This window comes from Mizuhopecten yessoensis, unplaced genomic scaffold (genome assembly GCF_002113885.1).
Source record: "Mizuhopecten yessoensis strain PY_sf001 unplaced genomic scaffold, ASM211388v2 scaffold8195, whole genome shotgun sequence".
Classification (NCBI taxonomy): domain Eukaryota; kingdom Metazoa; phylum Mollusca; class Bivalvia; order Pectinida; family Pectinidae; genus Mizuhopecten; species Mizuhopecten yessoensis.
In genome coordinates this window covers 942,478-949,557 of record NW_018407426.1, presented here as the reverse complement: position 1 = coordinate 949,557, position 7,080 = coordinate 942,478, and the positions used below count along the sequence as shown (strand labels likewise).

The 7,080-nt window shown below is 36.2% G+C and overlaps 1 protein-coding gene across 4 annotated transcripts in view; it reads right to left on the bottom strand.

The window, feature by feature from the left end:
- Positions 1 to 6,630, bottom strand: part of LOC110455319 (membrane metallo-endopeptidase-like 1) — a 36,869-nt gene extending 30,239 nt beyond the window's left edge. Inside the window, exon 1 of one of the 4 annotated variants that reach the window (XM_021505395.1) lies at positions 6,564 to 6,630. The gene's annotated coding sequence lies outside the window, so the exon portion shown is untranslated. The other 3 variants (XM_021505396.1, XM_021505398.1, XM_021505397.1) reach the window with 3 other exon arrangements.
- Between the last annotated feature and the right edge of the window lie 450 nt (positions 6,631 to 7,080).

Genomic DNA, 7,080 nt, shown 5'->3' with positions numbered 1-7,080 from the left:
CGTCACGTACTGTCATAGTAACAATATACGTCACATTTGTATGATGTCATATAATTACATACATAGTAACAGTGATACAGTATCTCCGTGTTTCGTCACGTACAGTCATAGTAACAATATACGTCACATTTGTATGATGTCATATAATTACCTACATAGTAACAGTGATACAGTATCTCCGTGTTACGTCACGTACTGTCATAGTAACAATATACGTCACATTTGTATTATGTCATATAATTACCTACATAGTAACAGTGCTATCTCATCTCCGTGTTACGTCACGTACTGTCATAGTAACAATGTACGTCACATTTGTATGATGTCATATAATTCATAATTACAGTCATACCTTGATATGTCAGGTAATGTAATAAATGCAACAGGCCTCCACTTAACAATGTACATGTATCTAAGTACTTTAACATCGACTCGTTGGATTAGTTACACATAATGTGTATAATAATTTTGCGCTTGTGCTTATTTTTATCTTTCAAAGTTTCTTTTCAGCACTAAAAGATGAAATCTTGATTTTATAAATGATTCACATAGCATCACGTCCCATGCCTTGGCAGATCTTAATATATTCCAATATGTTTATTACTAAAATGTTAGGTCCAAACCCCAACGAGATTTAATTGTTCAAACACGGGATTTTGTGTTTTTAATGCGTGCAATATGTAGACTTGCACAAGTTCCATATTACGAGTAATATATCTGATCCCAGGTCCAATATTCATGAAAATGTTCTCACGCTCAAACTCAAATTTTGACAATGTTACATGTTCATGCTTTGAGCGACAAGAAAATGTGTTTAAGCACGAAACCATGCTTAAACGCGAGAACGGTTTTATGAATACCGTCTCTGGTGGCGCCAATGTCATATAACGGTATATACCGTCTCTGGTGGCGCCAATGTCATATAACGGTATACAGCGTAACTATTCTGGATAAACAAAACGTAAACATCAAGTCCGGAACAGTCCTCACAATACATACAAACTGTGTTAAAACATTTGTTTTTACCTGCCAGAGTTTACCTACACAGCTCGAGGACAATGACGCTGTAGCTCTAACTATATATCTACATGTACTTACATTATGAAAGTATGTCCCGCACTGGTCCAGTTAGACCATACTCAGTCAGGTTAACGATGTTTTCATGTTAAGTAGTTTTACCTACCTGTGTGCTATAGTCCTACTTTCAACTTTTTGTCGTCATTATGAAACCTCCACCCCCTTTTCTGCATAATTCCTAGGAATGTGTATACCGTCTGTGGCGATCCGTCAAACAAACTCCGCATTCTACACAAGTCGGCCTTGTTGTACATCATTTATCGGAGGCTCGCGGGGGATCATCAGTAGGAGTATATATAGTACCTGCTACTCTTTACGCTTCAGTGAACCGTAGGTTGTTGATCTTTATACACAATGTGAGTAATTTATATTCATGTAATTTATCATTTGTAATTCAATGGTTAGTTTATGCCAGTTGATATATATAGGTGCAGAAGGTTTTAAAAAATGTCTTGCATAACTATGCTGACTTTGAACGTGTTTCGTAAGCCATTCATGGCCGAACATAATTATATTGATACGGTTGTACCCTAGAGTTTTAATTTGATAAAATGTGTTTGTCACGTAAATGAAAATTTGACTGTATGATAATTAAAAAAAGTCATTATCATAATACAATGTAATCCAAGAAAATGAGCAGGCTATGCACGTGCGACATTAAGCTCTTATTGATAGCATTTAACTGCATAGAGTTGTGACATTAATGAGAGAGTAGTTGGTATGTATGTGTGTGTGTGTGTGTGTGTGTGAAGCAATGAGACATGTATTTTATAATAGAAACTTAAAGGTATTTAAACTGTAAAGCTAATGGTGGACCAGGAGGTCTTCAAAACAGGATATCCACCGAAGAATGCATTTTCTTTTCTTTTGAAATCCCTATTGATTCCACAAATCCCAACACTGAACACCGCCTGTCAGGAAAGTTAACCCCCTTCATCAAAATGATACTTGAAGGCATTAAGCACACTTTTCACGTGCAAAAGTACGTGCCATACTATTGAGCTGAATAGCTTTATATAATTGTATATTTATATATAGATTAAGTGCACGGGATTTCCTCGGAGGTCAACGTACATTATCATATAAATCGATACTTTCGGTACATTTAATACGTCCAGATTCTTTTAATAATGAAAGCGTACATATTTAGATATCATGATAACGACCTTTGGACTCTGCCAATCCTCTGGGAAGTACCGCTGGCTTTGGATAATTGGCTATTTTCAATAAAAACGACCGAGAAAGTTACCGTGTATAAAAAAAAATACTCCTGACTTCATGTAAAACGTTTCCGTGTGTCATGACCAACAGGCACCAGATAGAACTTAGAAGGTATCATGTCTGTCTATTAACATAGACATAAATCGTCTGAGTTGGCCATTTCTCACCAAGTCCAGGACATCTTCGATTACAATAAAAATCCATTACAAATAATAACTGACCTATCAGTAATGTAATGGCTGGTGTACGTATTTCGGATAGTTTTAGACTTGAATATGGCGGTATTAACCGCTTAAGAATCTCCCATCTTTTCTCTTAAACTTAAACGTGACTGGTCCAATACTGCCAATGTAGAGGTGAATACTGTTCTATTTATACATGCAGTATAATTCCAACTCACGTGCCCTGGTTCGATACTCGATGTTTTGATTTATCTACTAAATGACCTCGCTGATCCACTGCAGCGTGAGCCGGCAGTAACATTAGCATAACTGCTTAATCACGTCATACATACGTAGCCCGTCTATCATCGTGTTATTAGCCAGCTCTATATATAAACTTATCTCGCTGTTTAAGATTAACACTAATTTTGTTGGTATACATGTTTAATTATGGACGCATATTAAGAAAACTTCGATTGTATATTGACGTGGAGTATAATAGTAAATCCGTGAGAGAAGATACAACATATTTATTCATACATCAAAACATCAAACCATGTCATTTAATCATATATATCTTTAACAAGACACTGTGTCGTCCACCTGGATACGTTTAAAGTACTTGATATGAAGTAAAGATATAGCACTCCAAGTTAGGTACTACATGTATATTTTCATATGAAATTTCTGAAAGATCCATCCAGTGTTTATGAAAATACACCGAGAACAAACTTCAAATGTCAAAATCCAAAATGGCGGCCTGGTGGCCATCTTGTTTTAATGAGTAATAGTAACAGGCACTACTAGAATACTTGATGGAGACAAAATTGGGATAAAATCCCATTATACCCGCTATGGTAGAAGAAGGATTTCAAAGGTTTTACCTATTTTTCCCCTATTCCTAACACACCAACCGTTTACATAAAATTGAGGCCCAGTGTTGCTTCAGACTAAATAAGGTTAAAATCCCTTTATCCCTATGGTAGAAGGATTTTAAAGGTTTATCTCTTTTCCCCCATTGGGCCCCACTCCTCTGTCCCCAGGGGCACCACACCCACCGTTTATACAAAATTGAGTGCCCTTGGTCCATGGATGCTCCAGACAAATTTTACTTAAAACCACTACGGCGGTCAGGACTAGTAAGCGTTTTAAATGAAAAGTTGACGGACGGACGGACGACTGACGACGGACGCTGCGCCATGGCATAAGCTCACTTGCCCTTGCCCTTCGGGAAAGTGAGCTAAAAACTGTTAATTGTACAATTTAATAAACGATATAAAAATATTGAATCACTGGACCGTGTGAACCTTATGATTAACCTCTGATCACGTGACTTCCTTGTATTTCGTTGTTAACTGTTGTTATGCGAGTATGTTCGTTGGTAACAGCAGTACAGAACAAATTTGATAGATGCCCTGACATCTATCTGGTAGGTAGGAACAGCGAGATATGACGTTTAGCTGGTCACCATAGGACTCTACATGTGTTACCACGGACACGACAAGTGAAGCGTGTGGCTCGGCCGCTAGATGACGCTGTCAATTGTTTCGCCGTCACTGATTTGCTAGAATATGCGGAAGGACATTATAATATAACAGTGGTGTTGTTTCCTTATCCAGTGTTGTTAAACTCTACGCTTACTGACCTGTCTCGTAATTTAGGTTACAAATCGTCCTTGTCCTGCATTTTTGTGACGTAATGTACATGCATTGTGTCAATTTCTGATTATATTTCCTATCATTTTTCCGGAGTGTGAGTGTCGACTTTCCTCCTTATTGACAGTTACATGTCTTACAAACGTTTTCAATACGGTATAAGATCCCGATGCACGTGTGATTTAACCGGATATGTATAAGTATATATATATATATTGTAAAAGTTTGGGTCGTTCTTTTAGGTGCGATTGTAAATAATGATTACACAAAAGTACACTGGGCAACGTAACCCTGTACATCGTAAACGTAAAATCGAAGGCAGAGCGTGACGCAGATAAGCTGCAGATAAAAAACCAAGCGACAGGCTAATGAGAAGTTAAGAAACGTCACTCTGCATATTGATACATACATCTTATATAAAAACACGAAAATAACAATCTAGAAATCTAATTCCGTGATAAAATCAAACTTATTAAACACGTAAAAAAAAGCTTTTTTTATGTCATTCATATTTTTCGAAGGAAATGTTTTCAGTATTATTGTATTCAATTTAGTTGCTAATTATGACAGAGAACAATTAAAGCTTAATAGAATTGATTATTATATCCGAGGATTGTTATTAATTCGTAATTATTGAAATATAAAGGGTACTTAAAATGAAAAACTGATCAAGGTCGTCTACACTTGTGACACTATCTACAGCCAGTGTTGACTAGTATGACACCGAACATGGCATTAACAGGGCTATGGTGAACGTCCTTTACCGAGACCTTTAGTGACATGTATAACCGATGTCTGTGTTTACATCGGCCATTGTCGGTATCGGAAGCTAGTCCGGTCGACAATGGGTTTATCACGTAGCGGCTATACTGAGATTCAAACCCTCCCTGATACGATTCTTCGTTGATTGATAAAACAGGATAACTATTCAGTTTATCAGTCAACTAACAATATAGCATGGCAAGTGTTATAGAAGTCAGCCAATAAGTCTAAGGGTTATTGCGACAACGGTTTGACCAAAGTATTATTGAATTTAAAAGATTTCTGTTCTATTTGCTGAGCGTGTTCATGGACAGATACCAGAGGTCAGTCTAAATGCAAAGAAAAGTGCTCGGAACAGTTATATATTATGATATATTTGTAGATTTTATACCTCGTGAAGATAGAACATTAACAGTTGCTTGTGTTTATAACTATTCGCAATTTTCCTCAATAGTTCTACTGAGTAAACAGCAATGCAAAGTCACTAGTATAGTTTTTGAAATGCTCCATTCTGCTGTTGCCTTGACTTTAGCCTAATTATATGTCAATTAGTTTATGCCACAATTACGATCAAGTCCATCGAGACGAGGGAAAATAGGGAATTCTCTGACAAAGCTACTCACATTAAAAATAAAACATTTTCTTTAGAATTGAAGACATTTAATGATTTTTTAGGGACTGTCAGAACAATAACAGTAGCATCGTGTGTGTCTCCCTGCTACCATGCTCGAATAGTTAAATGTGTTCAACATTTTTATAAAATTGTTACGTTATGTGACCATACCGTTTTGGGGAATCTATTGTTCACATTCCAAAATATTAAAGCTTATGATCATGTCTATTTCCCGTCATTTTCTCCATCTGAAACTCCTCATGGGTGACGCCAAAAGTTCGCAAGAGAGGAAATGGTGTTTGGGTTAAAGTGTTTTTTTTTAAATTTGACTAAGATACAAGATAGATAAAAATGTGTTGCTTGTGCTATCCATAGTGGCATATTTACATCATTTTCAGTTCTTTTCGCCTTGAAAGAATGAATTAAAATTATATAATGTCCAATTATTTTGTTAACGTCGCAAAACAAAAATATCACACTTAGCCAATCCATAGACATCGTCATTCCCCCTTCATGTCAATTTTTATGGTAATCAGAATTGTAAAGACTTGTTAAATGGCCTTATTTTTCGATAAGATAATGAGATAATGACATTTTAATTTAACCAAGTGTAATTCTGTTGGGTAGCCAAAATAAAAGACAATAGGACGACTTTTTCAACCAGAAATTTGCCAGAATTGTAGGTCGCTAATATTCGCGTTGATATTTCGTGTCTGTAGAAAGGTTTACTTTCTGTTCTTCGCTCAATTTTTCAAAACGAAAAGACAAAACTCAACGCACCAATTAAGTGTAATTTTTTTGCAGCGAAATAACGATATTTCATCAATTGTAATCTCAGTTTTCGAAGCAGAAAAAGGTAAAACTAAATACATAACAGCCGTTGAATTGTTGCATAAACCGAAAAAATTCCTACTAAAAATCTTTCGTATGAAACAAAATATTGCTGAAATCGCTTTCTTTGCAATAACTGCCCTACAGCTATATGTCCCTATATGTAATTTCACAATATATACATGTTTGATCATTAAATCATTTCTCAAAGTATTATTATATGAGGGGTCTGCAGTGACTTACCTGGAGATCGGCGCTCGACGTTTACCAAAATGCAAGTCACCTTCCAATCCACAGCCGGGTGTTTTGCCCAGGTATAAGTAACCGATAACCCTGTTTGGGACGTTAACACGGTCATATGGTATAATGGTATTGTATCTAGGCAACCAAAGTGGTTATGAAGGTGAAGGTTGGCGTGCTCAGCATAAACAGATCAGATATACGTTTACCTATTGCAAAAAAGATTTACATACATTAGTCAGTAAAGGTAGGAGAAACTATATGAGGATCCTAGTTTCAGAAATAACTCTGCCCTGTGCCACAGGGACCTGAGAATTTGTTACAGCTATATTTGAACCTAAACTAAGGTGTGTGTTTTTTAAGTAATTTTACGTGTTTTAGGAGTTGTGCCCTGGGATTTTGATTTTATGCTAACCACAGATAATGGTCACAAAACGTGAAATACTTTCTATAACTAAAGGTATTGTAGAACTTTGTTAATTTAGATCTCTCCGACTTTACACAACAAAATATCCCTGGC